At 39.7% G+C, this 26750-nt stretch overlaps 1 long non-coding RNA gene across 14 annotated transcripts in view; it reads left to right on the top strand.

Annotated features, from left to right (window-relative positions):
- Positions 1-26750, top strand: part of LOC309651739 — a 72487-nt gene that overhangs the window by 21093 nt on the left and 24644 nt on the right. For 3 of the 14 annotated variants that reach the window (XR_014258331.1, XR_014258332.1, XR_014258336.1), the window contains 2 exons: positions 1122-3475; positions 12252-13316. This is a non-coding gene — a long non-coding RNA (uncharacterized lncRNA). Of the gene's footprint in view, positions 1-1121; positions 3513-3588; positions 3702-6439; positions 6509-12251; positions 13317-26750 lie in introns of those variants that run through there. The other 11 variants (XR_014258335.1, XR_014258334.1, XR_014258339.1 and 8 more) reach the window with 11 other exon arrangements.

Raw genomic sequence — 26750 nt, 5'->3', positions numbered from 1 at the left:
GTAGATTACCTTCTAATGCCTTGGGGAAATACTCCCTTCAAGTCTGTTCTATGAAATCTAGTCCCCTGAGAGTTGATTTAAAAGGGTTCCATGGTTCATTGTTTGGAAAACACTGTTCATTATCCTTTGCCCTGGGAAATTTGCCACAGATGTTAGTATATTAGAGACACTGAGTCTTTCAGTAAAGAACTTTTTTTTTTAAGCTAGAATTTCTCAATCCTCTTTGACTTAAGAATATTATTCAACTTTCTATATATAAACATCCCACTGAAGTAGTGTTCCATGGGACACAGTTTAGGAAATACAGCTGTGTGCAAATATGGGCCTTGCCTAGCTTTAAATTAGAGAGTAACTGCCCTGTGGTGGGGAGCAGGATGGATATGAAAGGGGGGAAATGAGTAGAGAGGCTGTTGCAGAATCGGGATGGAAGAGGATGAGGTCTATAACCAAAGATCTCATAATGGCAATGAGGGATGAAAATATTTGTGTAGGAAATTGATCTCATTACTGAATGGCCTCTTATGAGAGTAACTGAGGTGGTGAGGGAATCAGGTCTTTGTGGTGCTTTATTCCTTGTGCAGTTTAAGGGGAAGAGCTGGACTTCATTTTCAAGCCAACATGGTTCCTTAAATAGCCAAGCATCTATCACTATTTAATGTGTGTATGATACCTTGCTGTACTTATATTCATGTTAAAACTCAAGGTATTTCAGCCAGCCATAACTTACTACTCCAAAGTATGCATTGATTTTTTTTTTAAACTAGGTTTTTTTGTTTCTATATTTCTTAAATTTTTAAATTAAAAAAATTTTTTTTATTGAAGTATAGTTGATTTACAATGTTGTGTTAGTTTCAGGTATACAGCAAAGTGATTCAGTTATATGTATATATCATATATATATTCTTTTTCAGATTCTTTTCCCATATAGTTTATTACAAAATATTGAGTATAGTTCCCTGTGCTATACAGTAGGTCCTTGTTGTTTATTTTATATATAGTAGCGTGTACATGTTACTCCCACATTCCTGATTTATCCATCCCCCCCACCTTTTCCCTTTGATAACCATGAGTTTGTTTTCTATGTCTGTGAGTAAAAGATACATGCACCCCAATGTTCATAGCAGCACTATTCACAACAGCCAAGACATGGAAGCAACCTAAATGTCCATCAACAGAGGAGTAGATAAAGAAGATGTGTACATATATACAATGGAATATCACTCAGCCATAAAAAGAATGAAATCATGCCATTTGCAGTAACATGGATGGGCCTAGAGATGATCATACTAAGTGAAGTAAGTCAGACAAAGACAAATATCATGTAATATCTCTTATATGTGGAATCTAAAAAATGATACAGATGAACTTGTTCACAAAACAGAAACAGACTCACAGACATAGATAGCTAGGTTTATTTTTGAACTATGATAATGTACAAATGCCTATTACTAGGCCTCTCCTTCCAGGTCTTTCCCTGGTGTGTGTGTGTGTGTGTGTGTGTGTGTGTGTGTGTGTGTGTGTGTGTGTGTGTGTGTGTGTGTGTGTGTGTGTGTGTGCGTGCGCGCGCGCGCATGCATGTGTGTGTGTGCGCACGCGTACAATTGATGCTTGAACAATAGGGGGACTAGAGGTGAGGCCCACTCCCCACCGCTGCAACGTGCAGTCAAAAATCTGTGTGTTACTTGACAGTTGGCCCTCTGTATATGCGGTTCCAAATCCAGGAGTTCAACAACTGTGGTCCCTGTAGGACCGTAGCATGTATTTACTGGAAAAAAAAAAAAAAAAAATCTGCATATAAGTGTACCCTCGCAGTTCAAACCCACATTGCTCAAGGGTCAACTGTATTCACCTTCTCAGGCTGCTGTAACAAACGACTACAAACTGGGTGGCTTAAAACAACCAAAATTTATTCTTTCACAGTTCCGGAGGCTAGAATCTGAAATCAAGGTGTCATCAGGGCTCTGCTCCCTCTGAGACTCTGGATGGAGTCCTTGCTCCCCTCTCCCGAGCTTCTGGTCGTGGCCATCAAGTCTTGGCGTTCCTTGGCTTGTAGATGCATCCCTCCAATCTCTGCCCTCATCCTCACATGGTGTTCTCCCTGTGTGTCTCTGTCTCTGTGTTTAAATTCCGCTCTTTTTATAAGAAATTTAGTTATATTGGATTAAGGATCCAGCGTCCTTCAGTATGACCTCATCTTAACTAATTACATCTGCAATGACCCCATTTCCAAATAAGGTCAGGTCACATTCTGAGGTCCTAGGGGTTAGGACCTCAACTTCTCTTTTGGGGACACATCTTAACCCCTAACTGTGTGTGTGTGTGTGTGTGTGTGTGTTTGTGTTTAATACCTTTCAACATATATGCAAAGAAGTTAGTCTTCCCAATTTTACTAGTAGTTTTCTGCTTCCATGAAATTACGTTTAGCCTTTCTCTACAAATAATGGACAAAGCCAGGTCTGCTAAGGCAGTAGAATTTGTCACGGTCACTCTTCATCCTACAAACCAATTATTTGGCCACCCAGGTGTTTTCATTCATAACACGTTGTCTCACATTGGAGTTTGTAATGCAACACTAATTTTGAAAGGTGATTCTGATTAATGTGTTCTTCTTGGTCTGGCGTTTCTTTATATTTTATGCTTCAGTTTCCCTCCCCTTGTTCTGATCTACATATATTTTCTTTCAGGTTCTTTCACTAAGCTGTTCAGAGGTAATTTTATTACTTTTTTGATGGTGGAAGGCTAGGCAGGGTGGCCTTTCTGAAAACCAAGCTGTACTGATTTCTCTGGGGTTCATAAATATTAATAATGTTACTATGCTGCTGTGTGCTAAAACATTGTGGAGATTGTACAAGAAAGCCATTTTATAATTTCATGCAGACCTAGAATAGTAGGAAAATGGGGCAATGACATTTGGGGGAGCATAATATCTAAATGTTAATATTGTACACTGTTTACCAAGAATAAGAATTTCTCTTCTTCGATGCTAATATTGCCACTTGCATGAGAGTGTTTTCTCTTTCAATTTGCACTTTATTTTTTATAGCTATTTTGTTCTTTTATAAGATAGAAGAGAAACTAACTAGTATTTTGAATAAAAGACTTGGGATTGGGTAGGGCAGAGTCGTTACTCAGCTTTCCTTAACATTTCGATGAAAATTCCAATTCAGAATGCAAAGACTTGGACACTGGCTTTCTAAGAGACTCTCTGTGACCGGGCTATCATTCTTAAGAAATGGATGGAACCTTTTTAGTAGCATCTCATAAAATATTTAGCTAGCTATAAATGTTTAAGGCTGTTGCAGCTAAAATCATTTGCCATGTGGGGGAAAAGAATGAGACTCTTTCCTGTTAAGTGTTTTGTTTTCTGTTCTCTCGATTCTTTTATGTATTAGGCAATGCAAACCAACTTAACTAACTGAGCCATCAAGGTGTTTAGATGAGCAGACCAAACCCACACACAGGACTGAAGAGAGAAGTAAGGAAGTACTTGAGATGCTTTAGTTTTATGAAAAGTATATGCCTTAAGGTTATTTTTGGTTTTATATATTTTATTTTATTTTGGAGTGCCAATTTTAATTCCATCTGTAGCGGACAGTATCCTGGTTTGACTTTCTATAGGGATTTATCAAGTAAGACTTCCGTGGTCTTGTGTTACAATAATTGGAAAATTGCTTGGTTGATACTCAGACCAGAGCTAAAAGGTGGGTTCAGTGATGTTTGCTATAATTCTTACTATTTTTAAATAGAAAAAAAAAGACGAGAAAGAAAAGACAATGCTTAAATTACCAGGGGCCTTTTTCATTGCTGACAAAAAAAATTCCTATGGTTGTCAATTTGCAAATAACTGTTCTTTCTCCATGAGGGTAACTTGGAATGTGTGTGTATATGAGTGTGTGAGAGAGGGAGGGGGGAGGGAAGGAAGGGAGGGAAGGAAAGGCCGAGCAAAGGCCCTGAGGTTAGTGAGTGTAATGGGGAGAATGGTAGGTGAGGTCAGGGGACTGATGAGCACCAGGTCTGGTAGAAGATCTTGAAGGTCAAGGTAAGAACCTGGACGTTACTCTGAGTGAGATGTGAAGTGTTTTGAGTGTATAATTAAACAACACTGAGGCTGTTATGGGAGGAATAGACACTAGGGGGACAAACATGGAAATAGGGAGACCAGTGAGAAAGCTGTTGCACAAGTTCAGTTGCCTGATGTGGACTTGGGCTACAGTGATGGCAGTGGAGGGATTGAAAAATGGTCAGATTTCAGTTGATGGAGGATGTGAGAGAAAGGCTTCAAGGATGACTTCAAAGATTTTGGCTTGTCCACCTGGAGGAGGAGACTTTCCCTCTACAGACAGGGGAAGCCTGGGGGAGGGTCAGGTTTGGGGGAATTTCCTACTCTTTCCTTGCCTACTTTTCTCCAACTGTACTATTTACTTTTGCTAGAACACACTAGGCATGCTCCCACTTTAGGGGCTTTGCATTTTCTCCTCCGTAGGCCTGGAAAGTTGTTGACTCAGATTTCCACTTGGTCCCTTTCTCAATTCCATCAGAACTCTGTTCGGAGGTCACTTTCTTAAGAAAAGACATCCCCTACCATGCTTGAAACCCTCCACTTTCTGCTACCACCGTCTCCTTGTCCTCACTGTCTGCTCTCCTTGCCCCTGAACGAACCTGCAGCCTTCTTCTCTATGTATACAAGTCATAGATTCTTCTTAGTAGTTTCTAGATTCCCCTACTAGACTGTCAGAATTCGTCTATTTTATTTGTTGCTCTCTCTTAAACACCTGAAAGACTGCTTAGCACTGAATGGACACTTTTTTTGTGTGTGTGGTCAGAAATGAGAAACGAGGTATCGAAAGTGTAAATCATAAAGAAGAAGAGGGCGTCCTTTGAATACATAAAGTTTATTAAGTTTTTTTAATGAAAAGACTCAAAGCAACTGAGAAGATAGCCACAAGAAAAAGGAGAAATGTGGAGTACATTTAACCTCTAAAGGATTACTATCCAGAATGAAAAAGGAACTTCTAAAAATCAATAACAAAGTGTAACATAGTAGCAAAATGCAAAAATGATTACGACATTGTTCAGGAAATGTATTCTACTGGCCAATAAACATGGAAAATTCAATGTTAGTAATCAGGAAGATGAAAAAAAAAAACCTTCCTGAGGTATTACTTCACTCAGTATTAGCCGAAGTATAAAATTATGATAATTTTGACAGGGTGAGAAGCAACACTGCTTTGGGAGTATATATCCATTTTGGAGATAATTCGGCATAAGCTATACAATTTGAAGATATACCTGTTTACAGATTTGTAATACTATATATATATATATATATATATATATATATATACACACACACACACACACACACATATATATATATATATGTAGAGAAATTCCTGCATATGTACACTAGGAAACATGTACAAGAATGTTCCTAGAATGATTGTCATGCAAAAAACAAAAACAAAACTGGAAAAAACAAATGTGCGTGCACGCAGTCATGTGGTAAAACTTAAGAGAATATCAAGAGAGTGGTTAAAACAGATTCAGAATCATGGTCAGAACAGATTCAGAATCATGGAGGGAGGGAAGGGGATATGATTGGGGACAGCCATGCTAGGTATCTTCCCATATACTTGGATGCTTCCATTTCTTAGTCCGAGTGATGGTAGAAACGTATTTGATGATGGTAGAAACATGATTGTTCTTTAAGTTATACATAAATTTCAATATATTATTTTGTAAGCATGGTGACAGAAAGCTGAATAAATAAAGCAAAAAAAACCCCAAAGAATACATAAAAAGAGGAAAGTGGGAATGATGTGGAGCCAGCAAGTGTAGACCGCTCTTTTGAGGAATTTCACTGTAAAAGGTATCACCTTCTATGGAAAATGCTTTCTTCCCTATTAATGTTGGGTTAGGTTCTCCTTCTCTTTCTACAGTGTGATGAACCTTCCCCTGTCATACCTTGTATTAGTTAAGTGAGTGCTAGCTACAGTAACAGGTACTGCCCTTTCCCTGGTGTTAGTAGAGTAACACAGGAGATGTAAGATGCTCAAGCAAGGGGAAAGATGAGAATATCTATGGGCAGCAGCTCATTCATCATCAAGCGGTATTTCAGGTGTCCTGGAGCCTTGCATCTGGTGGGTCTGCCATCTTCATGTGGCTTCAGGTCTCTGAGAGGAGAAAGAACATGAGGCATTGCTTATGTGGAAGATTCCCGTGGGCAAGGCTTATACTTTATCCTAGTGCCATTGGCCAGAACTCAGTACCATGGCCCCTCCTAAGTGGTAATGAGGCTGGCAAGGGTCACCTAGCTGTGTGTGCAAAAGAGAAAGAGATAGCATTTATGAATAGCTAGCCCGTCAGTCCCTGCTGCCTTTTATCCATCTAGTTAAATCATCTATTTAGATATCAATATACTCCTTCCTCTTATACATAGAACCCATTCACCAAGGGAGACCATCCAAAATCCCATCAGGACATTGAGCTATAGGAGCGGTGTCTCTAGGTAATGGGCAGTCCTCCCCATTAGTATTGGATGTGGCTCCTTATAATCTTGCAACTTCTGAATTAAAAAGAAGCTGTTTCCCTCCCACATCTTCTCCCATCGTCAATATACAATGGGGAAAGAGGGATGGGGTGACTATAATAAAAATGCCCATTTGGAAAAGGGAAGAGTGGGAGACATACGGCATTCACTGGTGCATGGCAGGAATACTATATAATAATAATAATATCGTGCTGGAGGGTGGGGTCTCCTGTGTGATTGTTCTCCTTGGTTCCACGCTGTGTATTCCTAGTGCCCCAAATTGTGCCTATTGTGTGACTGCCGTCTGTCCTAGAGTTAAATTAATGATGCATTAAGTCCTGCACATAGTAAGAGCTACATAGTAGTTGCTGCTGCTGTTGTTGTTAATAATAATAATATCACAGCAAGCTTAGGTGCCAAGTTTCTTTGGGTTCGGCTGAAATTATAGGAACTTAGCGTGTGGAGACTAGTCATTATTGTGATATAAGCTGTAAGTGGTAGTTTTTTCCTATCTATTTATTGTTTGCTACATGTGTATGTGTGCATCTAGGAAAACTTATTGCTTAATAAATACATTTTATTGTAAATAACAATTTATAGGGTAAATATGGGGGGAATTTAAGGGGTCTGCGTCTTGAACATGTTGAGAAATCTTGATTTAAACCCCCAGCAGGCACTTTCTGTACGTACAACACAAAAACTATGTAGATTTTCATCTTCCCAGAATAATAAAATTGTTAGCAAAAGCACTGAGAATTATTCTTGACATGATTTCTAAACTTTAAGCTTTCATAGGAACAATGTAAGCTTTGTAAAACTGCCTTGGGAAAAGGCTTTGTTTTGGAGTGCAGGCATAGGAAAGAAGACTGCTACGTACATAGCCTCAAACCCTTAGGTCTTTACAATGTGAACATGTGAACTCAATAGAGGAGACAGGCTACGTTTTAGAAATTGTTAAAAGATTTTGCCAAGATTCCTTTAAGCTGTGGGTATTTCGTGGTAGCTAACCCCAGGTTTGTGTTGATGGGTCTGACTCTGGCTAGAAAGGCCAGATATTCAAGTGTGGAATAATACACCTGTGCAGGTATCGTCAGATGCTGTTTAACGCCGTTGGTATTGAGTCTGCCCAGAGCTCCATCCCAGACGTGAAGAATGTGCAGCCAGCTCTGTGTTCCTTGTCCTGACCCTGTTCTAGAACTAATGAGGAGACCCTCCATCTCCAGTCCAATGTCTGTGGGTAGGGGCAAGAAACAATTGGATGTCTTTTCTTTGTAAAACACTGGGCCAGTCACTTTCGTAGACATTTTGTGGAATTTATTTCTTCCTCTAAAATATCCTGACCGCCTATTCTTAATCTCTTGGCTTCTCCTGGTTTTTCTCTCTTCACTAGTGTAGTGGATCACAGGGGCACAGCCCTATCCTGCAGCCAACCGCATAGCAGAGAGGTTTACTTTCAGCTTGCTCCTGTCAGCTCCATTTCCTGGGGACTTATCTTTGTTCCTTTTGTCCCCAGAGGTGAGCGCATACCATGAAGTTAATAAAATTTAACTTCAGGGCCTCGCACTTACATGGACCCCTTCCAAGCCCGTGGATTTTGAATATTGTGTAAGGTGGTCCTCACAGTTGTCCTGTGTTAACCTAAACTCACACATATCAGAACTGGGTCCTTGCTTTGCACAACTTTATCATTCCACACTGTGAATATCTAAGCAGTCTTTTTGGTATTTTACGTGGTCTTTCCTTTGTAAGACAAAAGATAAAAGCAAAAAATTCTGAACTGAGGTGCTTTTATTTATTGAGTAGTGTTCTAAATCAGGCTCCCTTTCTGGCTCTGTGATGTCATGGCTTAGCAAATACTCTGGAATTTTCTAAGTTCTAAAAATAAGAAACCTGAAACAACATATTGTTTGAAAGATAAATTTGAGGTTTTACAGTTAGAAGAGGAACAGATTATAGCATAACTAACTTGATTTTTTGATGAATTGAATAAATGTTATCTGCAGTTATTACTTATCAGACTTTTCCAGAAATTAGGGAGGAAATAATGAAGATAAGAAAACTCTACCTCCGAGTAGTTTATTTTTAAGAGAAAGAAGAAGCTAAATATACAATCATGATTTTATGTGATGACTGTTAGAGATGTTTGGAAGTTTCTGAACAGCTGGTGATTGAGCAAAGCTGGATGAATAGACCAATGGACATGATTTTACCCCCAATACAGGGAAGAGCCTGAGCCAGCATCTTTGATTTGGGGAAACCTGATGAAATCAAAGTGCTTTAAATACTTAGCATGCTGAAGGGCAGGATGTAGGAGGGGCGGTGGCAGGGTATGAAACTCCGTAGTTCAGTTGTGGGTGATGTGATTTGCAAATATAATTACAAACCTATATAAACCATTATATTGGACACGTTTAGGTAATAGTTGGACTTAGAGGAGACATTCTTCTATTTCCTAAGCTCAGCCTGAGCTGATAGTAGAACAGACTGATTTACCAAAAATGTGACACTCTTTAACATGATGGAAACATCATGGTCTTGAATTTGAGTCCAGGCTGGAGTCTTGGCTCTGTTGTTTACTAGTTGAGATCCTTTGGAGAATCGATCTTACTGAGTCTCCATTTCTTCATGTATCATTTGAGACTCTGTGGTAATACCTTTATCTCATGCCGCCTGTGCACAGGAATGATCTCATGTATTTACTTAGCGTATGGTAGGTACTTAGTAAATGGTATCTTTGTTATTATTACTGCTACTACTACTACCAGATAAAGGAAAAGAAGTCAAAAGAAGAGAGAGAGGGATATTAAACCATCCTGGGACCTGGAGACTATTTGAAGGGTAAATTTCCGTCAACTGATGTAGCATCAGGAGTTACAACAGATAGCTAGTCTGGAAATGTGATCACAGAAGAGTACTGTGTGCCGCCTCTCTGGACAGTAATCATTTTAGTTGAAATTCTGTGTTCTATGTGCTTTGACAAATCAGCGTAAACTTGGTTAGATCCTGCAGGAGATTTCTTTTTTGGTTTGGGGAGTACAAAAACAGCCCTAGGATAATGTTTAAATGCATGTTCACCAACCAGAAGCAATCAGTACACACTTTCATGGGAAAAACACCGAAATGGCTAAAGCCTGGGCATACCTGCTGTGCTTTTGCTTTTCACTGAGAATAGGTGAGCAACCTGATTTTCTTCATTAAATGTATTAAAATGAATGAATGGGATGGAATTAGTCAAGCAGACCAAAGAGTTCAGAATTAGAGGCAGTGTTCAGTTAGTTCTTATTGAGTGTCTGCCATATGCAAGTCACTGCTCAATGTTGAGAGTGATGCAAAGTAGAGAGACGTTACCCCTCCAGGTGTTTTATCAGAAGAACTAGGTTAAGATGATTCTCTTGGACGAGTAGGACTGATGAAATGAGGAAAGTGCTGTCACCATGCTGTGGATTTCAGACAAGCACTACCTGGGTCTGTGTCCTTGCTCTGCGCACTATACCACTCTCATCAGATGAGTAAGGGACCACACAGTCTCGGGGGGCGTGCCATGTTTGGAGATGAAAATTCTTTTCCAGTTCCTTGATTAGTTCAAGCAAGAGTGTCTTCCCCCCATCAACCAGCATTTCCTGAGGATACCTGTTCTGTGTAAACACAATCTTCTCTCCTATCTTTTCCACTCTTTTTTTTCTCTGAAGTTTAGATACCTCTGCCAGATAGAGATGCCTCGGCAGTCACAGAGAGATTTTTCGCCTTGCCTGCATTTCTGGGGGGTGATCTTGGCCATGTTGATTACCTTTAATTACAGGTTCCATTTCACAAGCTGTAAACTGGATTATTACTGGCCTCATTGGAATATCTGGTTATTTTGTTTAAGAGGAACCCAGAAATATAAACTTGTTTCAAATACATGTGGACTCTTGACACGAGGTTGTCTGGATATTTAGGGTTCAGATATATCCCAGGCTTATCAGCTGCTGGTGTATAGTTACTATGTTGACTACAGGTATATTCTTAGGCCTAAAGATGACTGACTTTGGTGGGTAATCAAGACAAAGATCACCTAGTCTTTTTTGTTGAATTTATTGTCCTGACTTTAATGTCATGTCCCTGCAGTACTTGGCAAGGTCAACTTTCACCCTATTTTTATTGTTCTTTGCAAAACCTCACATAAAATAGTCTACCCTTCCACCATATTTAACACTATTGTAAGAAATGAAATTGCTTTCCTACTCTTCTGGTTCATTCTCTTTTAACATTCTTTGCATTCTAAAAAGGTTGCTCTCAGCTTTTCTTGTTTTCCAAACTTTATAATAATAACAACTATTTTTATAATGCTGTTACACACACTAGTGTGTGCCAGGCACTATTCTAAACACTTGATATCATTAACTCATTTAATCCTCACAACAACTCTGAGTACTGTTAATTGTACCCATTTCATAGGTGAGGAAATTGAGGGATAGGGAAGCTTACTATCTTGTTTAAGGTCACGGAGCCAGTGTTTGAACCCATCCGTGCGCTCCCTCTCTGCAATCTGTGCCTTTAACCATTTCACATATTGTCTCCTTAAGTTAGTTTCTAGTTCCTTCTTCTGAATTTGGAATGCGTATAACCACACAAGCCAACACAAATTTTTATTTTTTAACTTGTAATATTGTAGCTGACCTTGAGCAGTCACATTTTTAGCCCAAGACCTAGATCCTGGAAGCAGGAGATTGTATGAAGAGAAAACAGAATAAAGGCCCTTTTATCTTATGCAGGGACCAGCCCAAGGCAAACTTGTGTAATAGGTGAAGTATATCTTTGGCATCTTTTCACCTTTCTCTCTCACATTTGGGCACTCCTCTTTTTCACTATCATGCTATTTTTTGCCCCATTTTCAGTACTTCTAGCCTGTCCAGTCCCTAAGAGAGTCCCAAGCTTTCAGTGAGCCTACCTCAAGTACATGTTAAAATGAAAGCCATCTAACCCTCCTCCTGACCCTGTAATTCCTCCTAGAATCCATCCTAAAACAATATTCTGAAATGCAAAGATTTTTGCATAAAGATGTTAATCACAGCTTTCTTTTCAATAATAAAAAATTGGAAACAGCCTAAATGTGCAACACTGGATGAATGGTTAAGTAAACTATGCTAAACGCATGCAATGGGGCGTTATGTAACCATTAAAGCTATGTTTATGAAGACTCTTAATGATAGGGGAAAATGCATAAGTTTAAATGTTAAGGAGGAAATTCAAGATAAAAGCATTGATATCACCCCTAGAAACTAATGCATATAAAATAGGAAATAAACACCTCAAATATTAAATGTATATAGATTGGGATGGTGGGATTCTAAAGTGATTATAGTTTTCTCCGTTTTCTAATGTATTGGTTTTATAACCCAGAAAATAGGTGATGTTCAATTAAAAACAAGCTTGATTCATAATAAATTGCCTGATTTATTCTTGATCCTCTTAGGTGTGTCGCCATTTTCAAAAATGATACTTGCCATTCCCAGTATATCTTTAATTAGTAGGATGCCAGGCAGTACAAGAAAATGAAGCAAAAGATTAAGGAAGTATAGAGGGTGGTCATTTGAAAAAGAACACCTGCAATGGAGTTCTTAGAGAGAGCCCACTAAGCTTTTCTTGCTTTGCACAACTTTTATCCTTTAAAATTTTTTTTAAAAATTTGAACTTTCTATTTACAAGTTCATGTTTTGTTTTTCTATTTTGTTTTTCACAGTGAAAGCAAGGACTCTGGTGCTGGAAAAAGGAGAAAAGATTTAGGGCAAAGATAAGTGTAGGCAATATACATCTGCATGCATGGTGGGGATTATAAATAGATATCCGATATAATTTAGTGCTTGCAAATTAGGGGTTGCTTATATTCTTTTGCAAGCAACATTTCTTAATCTGTTCGTTTTTGGAGGCCAAGTCAGCAGTGACCTGACTTTCATGCCTCTGCATAATACATGAACACTACATAAATGAGCTTTCAATGGGGTTACTCCTAGGGACATTTAGCCTCTCCACTTCACTTCTGCTCGTCTCTTTCTGGAAGATGGGATGGATGATTGCATTCTCTCACTACCACCTTCCACCAGGAGAAGCTGTTTTCTTTCCTGAAAGACAATTTCCATCCAGAGAGTAGAAGAGGACCCTGGTTACTTTGATTTCAAATAGAGCTCCCCAGAGCATGACATTCCATCTCGTGAACATCAACTGATTACAGGAAAAGGAGAAAGCAGGTAATTAGTAGGAGTGGGGAGCCATTTTCCTAATCCAATCCTCAGTGTCCCCTGGATTAACCTCGGGTGAATTTTTTCCACACCGGGCTGTGCTAGCAGAGAGAGCTCTGTGGGAAAGCAAGAAGACCATGCTCTCAATGGAACAATTATTATTTTTATATCACAGGATACCACACATGCGTGTGAATGTTTTTGCAGTACAAATACGCAAATGCAGGATTGAACGTCTAAATCTTATGTCAAGCGCTGTTATGTACACCCACACTCTTTACTTTTCTGTCTAGGATGCTGATGTGTAAAAGAGAGGTGAAATATAAGAAGTAAATGATGAGAAAATAAATTATAAACCTCAAGTACATTTAAAAGTAGAAGTGATCAGTAGAGAAACCTAAGATCCTTAGAATGCTGATGGTGGCCTCACCTGTAAATAAACTCAGAATGGTGTTTTATTAAGAATGAACTGCTGTATAGATCAGGTCTTGTCACAACAAACCACAAGTGACTCTCTAAATTTTTATGCCAAAATGAATGCTACTCTACTAAATGAGCATTGCCTAATAGTGTGTGTTTTTTCTTGATCATGCAGTGATATTTGCAGGTGGGGATTTGACCTCTCCTAGCTTTCTTCTAGTTTAGTGGTATTTCTGTTCTCTCCTTCTCTTGTTCCCTGAGTGCTTACATAACTTGACAATACCTCTTGGAGCAATTTGAATATATGAACCTCAGGTCACTGGAATTTATGAATTCTACTAGAAACTGGCATAATAATTCAGAAGTAGAATTCATGGAAGAATTATGGCCTCCCAATTACTAATCAAATTGTTTTCTTATAGAGGTGGAAAGAAAGGGTCATTCTCTTTTTATTTCAATTCCCAAAGAATAGTTTACAGCAGCAGTATTACAGGTTGTATACAATCATGGGGGTAGGGAGAATTGCAAGAGAGAAGGAAATAGTATTTGTCCAATGCTAACTATAGACAAGACATTTTAGAAACAGTTTAATTTAATCCTCTTTACAACCCTGAGCCAGTTGGTTCTCTATAAATGTTACACTTGAAAAAAAAAGTGTGTAAAATTTTAAATTAAGTAATTAGCCACAAATCCCAGATGGGGGGTTGGAAGAGTGAAGGAAGAATATCCCAGTGACCAATTCTTTTTTTTTTTAATAAATTTATTTTATTTATTTATTTTTAGCTGTGTCGGGTCTTCATTGCGGTGCAGTACATGGGCTTCTCATTGCGGTGGCTTCTCTTGTTGCGGAGCACAGGCTGTACATGTGCGGGCTTCAGTAGTTGTGGCAGGTGGGCTCAGTAGTTGTGGCTCGCAGGCTCAGTAGCTGTGGCGCATGGGCTTAGTTGCTCCGTGACGTGTGGGATCTTCCTGGACCAGGGATCGAACCCATGTGTCCTGTATTGGCAGGAGGATTCTTAACCACTGCGCCACCAGGGAAGCCCCCAGTGACCAATTCTTTAATGAATTGGTCACTGGGATATTAATTAAAAGATGGTGTGAGTTACTTCAGTAAAGATGGGGAGGGAGCAGCATTTGCCAAGAATCTGCAGTAGGAGGGAACTGAAAAATAGGAGAAGAATGGCTGAATGACGGAGGGAGTGCAGCAGTCAGGACCACATAAGCTGAGGCTGAGGATGGTGAGTCCCTACCCAGACCAGGTAGTGCTCTTCTGACCCTTTGAAGGAATTTTGCTTCAACCTAAAAGTAATGGAAAGCTACTGAGAAGCTTTCATCAAGGGCTTTAATGTGAACAGATGTGCTTTTTCAGTACAAGATTATAGTTGTAGTGTGGCGAACCAGTTGAAACAGATTAGACTTAGTTCAGTCATCTGGGTGAAATGCAGTGGTAGTTTAGATGGGGTGGTTCAGGTAAAGATGGAGATCCATAGATAGCTTGGGGATGAGGGTAGAATTAATAGAATTCATTGATAGAAGGATAGGAGGAGGTGAGGAAGAGGAGGGTTTTAAGGTGACACGGAGCTCTGCCTGGCATAATAAGATGGATAGTGGTGCCATTTATAGAGATGGGGAACATCCAAGAAGACCTGACTCTTAAAAATTGGTTCATTTGTTTTTTATTAGTGCTGGATTAGGGGTATGGATCATGTACTTGATTTTTGACATGTATTTACCACCTACGGAACTTAGAAATGTGCAAAGGCAGTTGGATATGTATGACTCTGGACTCCAGAAGAGAAATCTAGGTGTGCACATTTGGGGATGGGCATGATGGGAACACCTAGGGTGAAGAGCTGTGACATGAATAACTACATTTAGGAGAGTGAGCCTACAAGGAGGAACCGAAGGACCAGATAGGAGGGAAACGAGAAGATGAGTGCTTTGGAGAAGGCAAGGAGATTGATGTTTCAAAATACAGGGAGGGCTAAGTGGTGTCAAATGCTGTGACAGATTAACTGAGATGGGGAAGAAAACATTCGTATTGGTTTTTAGTAACCGGAAGTTACGTGTCATCCTGGCAAGAGTCAGTTCAGGCGTGGAAGCTAGATGGGAAGGGATTGAAGAATAAGGGTAGGTGAAGAATATAGAGAAGAGCAGACAACTTTTCAGCTTTGAATGGAAGGAGAGAGAGACAGTTAGTGTAGGTCAGGAGGTCAGGGCTGGAGGAAAGATGAAGGAAGGAAGGGAGGAATGTTCTGGGCAGAGAGAAGAGACAGTGAAGGCAAGAGAATGCTTGCGGATGCTTGAAGAAGAGCAAGGCCAGTGACTGGCGCTGAGTTGAGTGAGGTTATTAGGTTTTACATTTTATTCTACATGTGATGAGAACGCATTGGGAACTTTAGAGTGAAGAGGTGACATGACTTCTTTGTCACACTTTCACTGGACTCCAGATCAGATGGCCCTGCAGAGGGTAGACTGGAAAGCAGGCAGGAATGGAAGGGCTGGAGGATGGGACCAACAAGGAGACTGTGCAGTCAACATGAGGCCGATGTGTATTCAACATCTACTCTATGCCAGATGTGTGTAGTGCAGGCTAGAGAATTTGGTCCCTTGGACTTAGATCTCAAATCTGACCACTTTTCCCTTGTCTGTTTTGAAGGTAGAGCTGGTGGGATTTGCTGGTGGATTGAGCATGGCTATGAGAGGAAGAGGTCAGTCGAGGGTGGTTTCAGGGTTTTTGGCTTGAGCCATCGAGTGAATGCTGGTGCGACTGCGGTTGGGAGAAGCCGAGGGAGCAGATTAGAAGAGTTGGAGCAGCAGGAGTTCAGTTCTAGAGTTTTTAAGGACACGATAATTTTTATTTACAGATTCTTATGAGGGTAAAGACGTAATACATGTTAAGGGCTTTGCAAAGAACAGTAAACACCTTATCAAATGATTATAGTTATTATTATTAGAATGGACAATATTGAAAGCCACTCTGCTGATTTGGTGGGCACATGAACTGTATTTTATTGGCTTTGTCACTAACTTGCTCTGTGACTCTGAGCAATTTATTTATTCAACCTCATCCTCTTCATCTCGGAAATTTTCCAAGGTGAGTATCTGATGAGAAATTGACGGGAAGATCTGTAAGATCCCAGGCAGTGGTGACAGCCTAGGATTGGAAATGTTATATCTCAGTGCTCTTTTTACTTCCTTGATGCAGATATTTTTCTTTTATAAACAAGCCACTTTCAAAAGTAGATTTAGTATATATATATATATATATATTTTTTTTTTTTTACAAACTTTGTGAATTTTCATGGGCTGTTGGAAGGCCCATCACCTCCCTAGAGGTGAGGAAGTATATCACTTATCCCCCCTGATATGTACTCAGCTATTTTGAAGTTAAATCTTTGGTCTCGATTGTAAGGTTATAAAAAGTTAGAGGGAAACTTGCAGGACTGTCGAGAGGAGAGCCTGGGGAATTCTGAGATGTAATTACTTCTTTTAAAAAAGTAACTTGAGTCAGTTAAGGAGCCATGATTTGTCTTCTGTTATTAAATTAACTGAATCATGCAATAAAATATCAGCGGAGACTGCAGTACTCACTTGGACAGGCCCTGCCGTTTTAATTATCTATACTGCCAAATCGAGCCAATCACTATCATAAATATAATAGAGGCAAAGAAAGACTCAAAAACTATTCTATCTCTACTTTTTCTAGTACATCAGGATTTTTAAAAAAATTGTGTTTGCTCTTCTGACCTCCCTGTCTCAAGGTTTTATCCTTAGGATTTTGCAGCAATATCAACACCTATTAGTTATTCTTAGGATCTAAATTATTAATACATCACATGGTTCTGGTGATGTCAAAGGTTGGAGAATACTTGTTTCAAAGAGAGGTTAAAATGAAACACATCCCTCCGGTACCTATTTTATTTTGTCTCTACCAACTTAATGATGTTAAATCTATAGTATGCTATGAACATCTGCCTTATTGTAAGTAGCAGAGGCAACATTCCTAATGTGAAAATAGGCAGTTGAGAGGGCTTAAAATTTCTTTGAGTGATGTTAACCTGCTACTGCTGCTAATGACATACTTTTACCTTGTGCTGGAAGGTTCTGAGGATGAAGTCTTGTGGTATCACTGTGGATGCTGTTGACACATGATACGTTCTCACTCCTAATCCCTGGAAAGATAACCCTTATACAGGCAGACCTTGTTGTATCACGCTTTGCTTTATTGTGCTTAAAGATACTGGGGTTTTTTTTACATTCTGAAGGTTTGTGACAATCCTGCATCAGGCAAGTCTGTCTGCACCATTTTTCCAACAGTGTTGGCTCACTTTGTGTCTCTGTCACATTTTTGTGATTCTTGCACTATTTCAAACCTTTTCATTATTATTATATTTGTTATGGTGATCTGTGATCAGTGATCTTTGCTGTTACTATTGTAGTTGTTTTGAGGCATGAACCACGCACATATAAGATAGCAAACTTTAATCGACAAATATTGCGTGTGTTCTGACTTCCACCAGGTGGCCGTTCCCCCATTTCTCTCCCTCTCCTAGGCCCTCCCTATTCCCTGAGACACAACAATACTGAAATTAAGCCAGTAGAAAATCTTAAAATGGCCTCTAAGTGTTGAAGGCAAAGGAAGAGTCCCATCTCACTGTAAATCAAAAGCTAGATATAATTAAGCTTAATGAGGAAGGCATGTAGAAAGCTGAGATAGAAAGCTGAGACAGGCCAAAAGCCTGGCCTCTTGTGCCAAATAGTTAGCCAAGTTGTGAATACAAAGAAAAAAATTCTTGAAGGAAATTAAAAGTGATACTCTGGTGAACACACAAATGACAAGAAAGCAAAACAGCCTTATTGTTGATGTGGAGAAAGTTCGAGTAGTCTGGATAGAAGATCAAACCAGCCACAACACTTCTTTAAGCCAAAACCTAATCCAGAGCAAGATCCTAACGCTCTTCAATTCTGTGAAGGTTGAGAGAGGTGAGGAGACTGCAGAAGAGAAGTCTGAAGCTGGCAGAGATTGGTTCTTGAGGTTTAAGGAAAGAAGCCATCTTCGCAACATAAAAAGTGCAAGGTGAAGCAGCAAATGCTGATGTAGACGCTGCAGCAAGTCATCTAGAACATCTAGCTAAGCTAATTAATGAAGGTGGCTACACTAAACATCAGATTTGCAATGTAGATGAAACAGTCTTATATTGGAAGGAGATGCCAAATAGGACTTTCATAGCTAGAGAGGAGAAGCCAGTGTCTGGCTTCAAAGGACAGGCTGACTCTCTTGTTAGGGACTAATGCAGCTGGTGACTTGAAGTTGAAGCCAGTGCTCGTTTACCATTCTGAAAATCCTAGGGCCCTTAAGAATGATGCTAAGTCTACTTGGCTTGTGCTATGTAAATGGAACAACAAAGCCTGGATCACATCTCTACAACATGGTTTATTGAATATTTTAAGCCCACTGTTGAGACCTACTGCTCAGAAAAAAAGACTCCTTTCAAAATATTATTGCTCATTGACAGTACACTTGGTCACCCATGAGCTCTGGAGATGTACAGTGACATTAATGTTGTTTTTATGCCTGGTAACATAACATCTACTCTGTAGCCTGTGGATCAAAGAGTGATTTTGACTTTAAAGTCATTAATTATTTAAGAAATACATTTTGTAAGGCTATAGCCGCCATAGATAGTGATTCTTCTGATGGATCTTGGCAAAGTCAGTTGAAAACCTGGAAAAGATTAACCATTCTAGATGCCATTAAGAACATTCATGATTCATGGGAAGAGGTCAAATAGCAACGTTAAACTGAGTCTGGAAAAAGTTGATTCTAACACTCATGGATGACTTTGAGGGGTTCAAGGCTTCAGAGGAGGAAGTAACTACAGATGTGGTGGAAATAGCAAGAGAACTAGAATTGGAAGTGGAGCCTGAAGATGTGACTGAATTGCTGCAATCTCTCAATAAAACTTGAATGGATGAAGAGTTGCTTCATATGGATGAGCAAGGAAAGTAGTTTCTTCAGATAGAATCAACTTCTGGTGAAGATTGTATGAAGATTGTGGAAATGACAACAAAGGATCTAGAATATTTAAAAAACTTAATTAAAATTAGTGGCAGGGTTTGAGAGGACTGACTCCAATTTTGAAAGAAGTTCTACTGTGGGTAAAATGCTGTAAAACAGCACTGCCTGCTCCGGAGAAGTTGTTTGTGGAAGGAAGAGTCAATCAGTGGGACAAACTTCATCGCTGTCTATTTAAGAAATTGTCACGGCCTTCATCAGTCACCTCCCTGATCAGTCAGGAGCCATCGACATTGAGGCAGGACCCTCCCACCGGCAAAAAGATCATTACTTGCTGAAGGCTCAGATGATGGTTACCATATTTTAGCAATGAAGTATTTTTTAATTACGGTACATCCATTGTTTTTTTAAGACAATGGTCTTGCATACTTAAGAGACTACAGCATAGTGTAAGCATAACTTTTATATGCACTGGGAAACCAAAAAATGCGTGTCTCATTTTATGGTGGTGTTCACTTTATTTCGATGGTCTGGAACCCAAGTGGCGGTATCTCTGAGGTATGCCCGTGTTCTGATCCATTCCTTCCAAGTGGCTGAAGCCACTCCACATACAGGCTCTCAGGGGCCTCTGTAACAAGTACTAAAATTGTAGGGACAAGTTGCTCTTATCTATTCGATTGGGAAAATGAAGGCGCAATGTCGTTATAAAAGTAGCCCTTTTAGGGACTTCCCTGGTGGCGCAGTGGTTAAGAATCCGCCTGCCAATGCAGGGGACACGGGTTCCAGCCCTGACTCGGGAAGATCCCACGTGCCGCGGAGCAACTAAGCCTATGAGCCACAACTACTGAGCCTGCGCTCTAGAGCCCGCGAGCCACAACTACTGAAACCTGCGCGCCTAGAGCCCATGCTCCTCAGCAAAGAGAAGCCACTGTAATGAGAAGCCTGCGTGCAGCAACGAAGACCCAACCCAGCCAAAAATAAATTAATTAATAAATTTTTTAAAAAAGTAGCCCTTTTAGTGGAAAGTTGCCTAAAAATGGTTCTAACTATCTTTGTTGAACACCTGCTGTTGTGCCGATACGGGGCTGACTGACTTGGTTTCCCCCCGTCCACATACAAGGTGTTTAGGTAGAAGGTGAGGCTCCTTCCTAGAGCGTCAGCTCTCACTGTGAAGCCAGCAGGCGCTGCCGGTTGGTTCTGTCCTTCCTGCCCTTATGCTCTGCCTGGTCATCCTCACTCCCTGTAACTACTTCGCCGGCTCCTGCCCTGGACAGATTTGGGCTGCTCTGGGAATTCGACCAACTAAAGGCTAGTTATTAGCTCACTTCCTCCAAAGTCTCAGCAGGGAGGACTGACCTGCGTGGCCTTATCTAAACCATAGATTTTCTTAACTGCCCTGAGCTGCAGCCCCGATTTTTATAAAGATGTCTATACCTGCAATCCCAGTCTTGACATCCCACCATATAGCTTTCTGCTAATCACCTCACATCACCCTCTAAGAAGATATATTATAGCTGAGAAACTGGACACTGAGAAGCGTACTTGCTAAAGGTCATCTAGCTGGTGTTTGAGCGTGAATTCAGATCCACAGTCTCTTCGCTGTGCTGTATCCATCCACTTACACGTCACTCATTCTGAATTGTAGCTGCTCTTACTTGTATGAATGACTGGCAAGTGTTCAGATTGCGCTTACATGTTAAACTCTTCGAGCAGGTGAATAATGTTTCTTGAACCTCACTGTTTTCAGGAAGTACTTTATTTAACCTTGCCTGGGACTTAATGAGCCTTTGCTCTGCTTCCTATGGGTTTATGTATAATTAGCCAATATACCTGGCTGTCCATTTGAAAAGCTGGCCAAATACCGAATGTGGGGCATGGGGTTCCATTGCATTGCAGAGGTGAGAATTCACTTTCTCCCAGGGGAGTCTGCTGTTCAGAGAGAGAGGGAATTCCTACCTTACTCCTGCCCAACCTTACCAACTCTAGTCCTGAAATGTGAAGAGATCATCACCATTAGCTCCTCAATTCCTGATGCATTTGTTCCAAAAGAGTCATCTCAGTTGTTTATTTGATGCTAAGAGAACATTTTCCTCTAGGATCAAGGCTATGCATGGTGGTTTGGAAGGCCAAGAGGAGAAAAAAAAAGACCTGTTAGGACAAAGCCAACTCAAGAGGAAAGCTTAAATTATTTACATCACCACTTTATTTGTAAATAGCCCTCTGTTTGGATAGCTAAGAATCTAAATCCATGCAAATGATCGTTTATATAGCACAGTCTTCAAGCTCCTTGCTGGCATAATATTTTCATCTCCCTGCCTTTGCCCAGGTTTACAATGTTGATGAGGCAATTGAAGCCTCAGTTCATGTCTCACATTTCATACGAAGAGTGTCAGTCTTTAATATCATTTATTCATTACAAACGTACTATTGATTGTCCTCGAGAAATACAAGTATCTTTGAAGACACACACATAAGACCGTATCCCAGTATCTTGGTGAAATTGAGAGTCTTCCCAGGTGATGAGTAGAAAGCAGGTCTCTTAACAGGAAAGGAGAAGGAGGAAGCAGGGAAGGCAGAAATGTGCTGAAAAAAGAGGGAAGAGGCCATTGAAGCGAGCAAGCTCCTGGGCACACCTGTTTTCCCCAAGCTGATCTTATTGACCCAGGAGTGCCAGTCGTGTTACTGATGGACACTGGCCACCCGCGTAGAGGGCTTCGAGCTATACGTGTGCGGGGAGCGGTAGTAAACTCCCTGAGGACAACCATGCCTCCTTCCAGACTGAGATGAAAGAATATCAGTGTCCATTGTCCTTACAGCATCTCTACATCTGGGCCCTTCTGCATTACCTTAGGGTCTATTTTATTTCCCCTTTGCATCTATTAGAAACAGAGGATTAATCAAAAATCTTACGGCTTCAAAAATAACAAAATGACAGACTCTAACTCCATCTACCTCACTACAAATAACTCAATTTCGTTTCTTTTTATGGCTGAGTAATATTCCATTGTATATATGTGCCACATCTGTCATACAGAGTGAAGTAAGTCAGAAAGAGAAAAACAAATACAGTATGCTAACACATATATATGGAATCTGAGGGGAAAAAAAGGTCATGAAGAACCTAGTGGCAAGACGGGAATAAAGACACAGACCTACTAGAGAATGGACTTGAGGATATGGGGAGGGGGAAGGGTAAGAGGTGACAAAGTGAGAGAGTGGCATGGACATATATACACTACCAAAGGTAAAATAGATAGCTAGTGGGAAGCAGCCGCATGGCACAGGGAGATCAGCTCTGTGCTTTGTGATCACCTAGAGGGGTGGGATAGGGAGGGTGGGAGGGAGGGAGATGCAAGAGGGAAGAGATATGGGAACATATGTATATGTATAACTGATTCACTTTGTTATAAAGCAGAAACTAACCATTGTAAAGCAATTATACTCCAATAAAGATGTTAAAAAAAATGTGTTACCTATTTGGCTTATGCCCATATACTTAAGAGTTTCTGAGGGAAGAACTGTCATGCCTAATAGATTTGAGGAGCCCACTCAGCCTCCCTGCTTTCTTTTGGCTTTGCTTGTAAATATAGTTCCGTTTCATCATCTTCGCAATCTTCTGTAAGCAAACACTGAGGTTGCAGTAGGGCCAGGATCTCAGTAATGCATTTGCTGAACCTTTGAAGGGGGGCCAGGCATATTCTAAAGGTGTGATCACCATTAAATATCACCGTTCTCATGCATTTTCAAAGTTATGAAGCATCATTTGGATTTTTGTAGTGCTTCTTTTAGAGAAAAGGAATGAACAAAGCTATGTCTCTGAGACATACATATCTTGAGATGTTTTAGGTTTGGTATCATTTTCGGGCTGTCTCAGTAATGGAAATTTGCTCTTGCTTTTTTCACGTGCTTTCTGCCTGTTTTGCTAGTATTTTTTACCAAAAGGTAGTTAAAGATAAGGAGAGTGAAAAAAAAAAAACTGCTTAAGCTTCTCTTTGGCAGCTCTCTTTTAAGTCTGGTATAGGAGGAGGGTGGAAATGTATTTTCATCATTCAGTTCAGAGTTACTCTTGGTTTTCACAAATCTTAGTCCCAATTCTCTTATTGTTTCAAATAATTTAGGTTTTGTCACATTGGCTAGAAAAACAACTCCGCTAAATCAGGACATTTGTCTTATATTCCACTGTGCTACATTCACAACGAAAATGATCATTTATGCTGAGGATGATTTTAAAAAAGAGAATAATATACAATTTCGCTGGATTTCCTATGAGCAGCCTAGAAAAATACCATAGCAAGACTCAAGAAAGCAAATTTGGAATTCTGCATGAAGAGAGGGATTGAAGAAACTTTAAGTCATCCTTCCCTCAGTTTGTGTCCTGTAGGAGGACTCTGTATGGGAGAAAGAGGGAGTCAATTAGGGGAGAAAAGAGATAGTATCAGATATTACCAACACATGCTCTTTTGACACTATAATTTACAGGTATAATTTACATACAATAAAATACAGTTATTCAGTAAGTTTTGACGGATGTATACACTTGTGAACACACCCTCCATTAAGATACAGACCAATTCCATCACTCCAGAAAATTCCTCCGGCCCCTCACACTTCTTCCTCGTATCCCACTTAGATGCAACCACTGATCCGTGTCACTGTCGCTTAGTGTTGCCTAGTCTTGAATTTCACATAAATGGAATCGTAGAGTAGGTACTGTTTTGTGCCTAGATTCTTTTTTTTAAATTTTAATTATTTATTTATTTATGGCTGTTTTGGGTCTTCGTTTCTGTGCGAGGGCTTTCTCTAGTTGCTGCAAGTGGGGGCCACTCTTCATCACGGTGCGCGGACCTCTCATTATCGTGGCCTCTCTCGTTGCGGAGCACAGGCTCCAGACGCGCAGGCTCAGTAGTTGTGGCTCACGGGCCTAGTTGCTCCGCGGCATGTGGGATCTTCCCAGACCAGGGCTCGAACCCGTGTCCCCTGCATTGGCAGGCAGATTCTCAACCACTGTGCCACCAGGGAAGCCCCTGTGCCTAGATTCTTGAGCTCAACATAATGCTCTTGAGATTAGTCTAAATTGTTGCGTGTATGAGTGGTTCATTTCTCTTTGTGTTCTACAGTATGGATGTGTCACACAATGGATATTGGGTTGTTTCCAGTTTGGGAATATTATGAATGAAGATGCTGTGAACATTCATATTCAATTGTTTTGGTCAACCTCTGTTGTAATTTCTCTTGGGACAGTACTTAGGAATGGGATTGCTGGATCTTAAGCCATGTGCATATTTAACTTTATCAGAAGTGTCCAGTTTTCTACACTGGTTGTACCATTTTGCAATATCCCTTTCCCAGTGAATGAGAGTTCCAGCTGTTCTGTATCCTAGCCAATGATTTGATACGATTAGTCTTTTTAGTAGAGGGGATGTGGTAGTAACTCATAGTGGTTTTAATTTGCATTTCTCTGATGCCTAATGATGTTGAGCATCGTTGTCTCTGCTTATTGGCCACTCATATCTTCTTTTATGAAGTGTCTATTCAGGTCTTTCATGCACTTTCTGTTAGTGTGTCTTCTTGTTATTAATTCATAGTTCTTTATGTGCTGTGGATGTGAGTCTAATATATGTGTTGCAAATATATTCTCCCAGAATGTAGCTTGCCCTTTCAGTTTCTTAAAGGTTGTTGATTGAAGAGCAGAAGTTTTAAATATTGATGAATGCCATTTTATCAATATTTTCTTTTATGGGTAGTGCTTTTTGCATTCTGTCTAAGAAGTCTTTGCCTACCCCGAGTTTATGAACATAATCTCCTACGTTTTCTTCTTGGATCTTTAAAGTTTTAACATACATTTAGGTTTGCAATACGTCTTTAGTTAATTTTCATGTATATTATGAGGTATGGGTCAAGATTAATTTTTCTCCATGCAGATGTCCACTAAGCACATTTAGTTTAGTGAAAATGTTTCTCTACCCATTTTTTAAAAATATTTATTTATTTATTTTTGGCTGTGTTGGGTCTTCATTGCTGCATGTGGGCGTTCTCTAGTTGCAGCAAGCGGGGGCTGCTCTTTGTTGTGGTGTGTGGGCTTCTCATTGCAGTGGCTTCTCTTGTTGCAGAGCACGGGCTCTAGGTGCGCAGGCTTCAGTAGTTATGGCACGCGGGCTCAGTAGTTGTGGCTCACTGGCTTAGGTGCTCCGCAGCGTGTGGGATCTTCCTGGACCAGGGCTGGAACCTGTGTCCCCTGCATTGGCAGGTGGATTCTTAACCACTGTGCCACCAGGGAAGTCCCTGATTCTCTACCCAATGAATTGCGTTTGTGTCTTTGTAAAAATTCAAATGTCCATGTAAGCAGTAGTCTATTTCTGGATCTCTATTTTGTGGTTTATTTGTCTATGCTTATGCCAATACTACACTCTTAATTAAATCAAGAAATCAAATAGTTTAAGTTCTCCAACCTTGTTGTTCTTTTTCAAGATGTTTTAGCAATTTCAGGTCCTTTAAATCCCCATATAAATTTTAACATCAGTTTATTAGGTTTTCACAAAGCCTGCTGACATTTTGATGGAATCACTTTGATTCTTTAGACAAATTTAGGCAAAATTAATATCTTTACAATACTGAGTTTTCCAACCCATAAATATATATCTCATTTTATTTAGAGCTAGTTGGTCCTTGTACATTTCTTAGGAATTTCTTTGTATACAATTATATCCTTTGTGAATAAAGACAGTTTTGTTTCTTCTTTGACAATTTTTAATGCCTTTACTTTTTATCTTGGCTAATTGCTCTGGCTAGAACTTCTAATTACAATACTGGATAGAAGTGATGATATCACATATTGTAGTTATTATCAAAACTTTGTCCCAGAGAAAATTCTTGGGCCAGATAACTTCACTAGTTAATTCTCTAAAATTTTAAGAAAGAAAATGATACCAATCTTAATTTCTTTAAGGAAATAACAGGAGGGAACACTTCCCAACTTATTTTATGAAGCTAGTATTACCTGATACCAAGAAGTGAAAAGGACAATATAAGAAAATAAAATTAGAAACCAGTAACCTTATGAGCATGGGTACAACAATTCTTAATAAAACTTTAGAGAATTGAACCCAACAATATGTATAAAGAATAACATGTCTTTACCAAGGAATGAAAGGTTGGTTCAATATCTGAAAATCAGTCAGTGCAGTCTATCATATTTGACAGAACAGAGGAGAAAGATCATATTATCACCTCAGGAGATACTGAAAAACTTTTGAAAAAACTGTAATATAGGTTCATGATTAAATCTCTCAGCATACCTGAAATATAAAGGAAGTTCCTCATTTGATAAAGAGAATCTATAAAAGAAAATCTATGGCTGACATCATACTTAGTGATGAAATAGTAAAATATTTCCCTTTATAAGATCAGGTATTGCTCTTACTTGTATATGCTATTAATAAAAGTAGAACGTTTTGCGAGCATCCTGGAAGCCATTCTTATATTATGACCTCATTTTAGTTAGGAAAAATCACTTTCCCGAAACCCAGCATTTTGGCAATGTGGCTTATGTTTTTGTGACCGTTTA

The sequence above is a fragment of the Balaenoptera physalus genome, assembly GCF_965194825.1.
Source record: "Balaenoptera physalus genome assembly, chromosome: 21".
Taxonomy (NCBI): domain Eukaryota; kingdom Metazoa; phylum Chordata; class Mammalia; order Artiodactyla; family Balaenopteridae; genus Balaenoptera; species Balaenoptera physalus.
This window is presented reverse-complemented; position numbering and strand designations above follow the sequence as displayed.